At 36.4% G+C, this 871-nt stretch overlaps 1 non-coding gene across 1 annotated transcript; it reads left to right on the forward strand.

Annotated features, from left to right (window-relative positions):
• Nucleotides 1-534: 534 nt before the first annotated feature.
• Nucleotides 535-622, forward strand: TRNAS-GCU (transfer RNA serine (anticodon GCU)). The gene has a single exon. It is a non-coding gene; the product is annotated as a tRNA-Ser (tRNA).
• Nucleotides 623-871: the final 249 nt, after the last annotated feature.

Raw genomic sequence — 871 nt, forward strand, 5'->3', positions numbered from 1 at the left:
GGGGGGGGGGCAGGCCTGAGGATCAACCGGTAGTGGGCGAGGGGGTTGCTTTTTCCTTGAACAGTTCTTTCAAAAAACGAATCTATCTGATTGATGAGTCATAAGAAGACAATTCATGATTCAGATGCTTCATAATAAGAAGGAATAATCAAATTGAATTCATCGATTTACCTGGGTGGTCAATTTATGGGCCAATAAAGGATTTTTATCCTCGAAACCCATTGGAAGGGGTAGTGCACGAGAAAAAAATCGAGAAGCTATCCAAGTAGTCCTATTGAAAAAAGAAAGTAAGGGCATAAGCAGAGAGAAAATCCCGAGTATTACTCTATCAATAGATGATAAAAGAAAAAATGAAATTGTTATTTGACAGATTGAGAGTTAATCACACTAGAAATGATATATATTACACAGGTAATGGTGGAACGTTGCCGGAAAGCTATCGTTTCGGAAAAAAGGATACGTTCTCTAAGCGTAGAGGTCTGAATTTGCGAAGGTCAATTCCTAAGCCAATCCAGCCTTTGACTTTTTCAATTGGGAGAGATGGCTGAGTGGACAAAAGCGACAGATTGCTAATCCGTTGTACGAGTTATTCGTACCGAGGGTTCGAATCCCTCTCTTTCCGTTTCCATTGATGACTTTCTATTTTTTTTCTTTCAAATTCCGCAAACCCCTTTTAAATTAAATGATTTTTGTACTAGTTAAACGTATGGAATATGAATATATAAAATAAAATATTAATAAAATTGTAAATCAAGCAAGAAAAACGAAAATTTTATTTTATTCTTCATGTCCAGGATTACGTCCAGGATTACGTCCTAGATCATTGGATAGGAATCCAAAGATGAAGAGAGAAACAAAGAATATTACTACT

Source organism: Lactuca serriola, chromosome 4 (assembly GCF_051521515.1).
Source record: "Lactuca serriola cultivar US96UC23 chromosome 4, Lser_US96UC23_V15, whole genome shotgun sequence".
Lineage (NCBI taxonomy): Eukaryota > Viridiplantae > Streptophyta > Magnoliopsida > Asterales > Asteraceae > Lactuca > Lactuca serriola.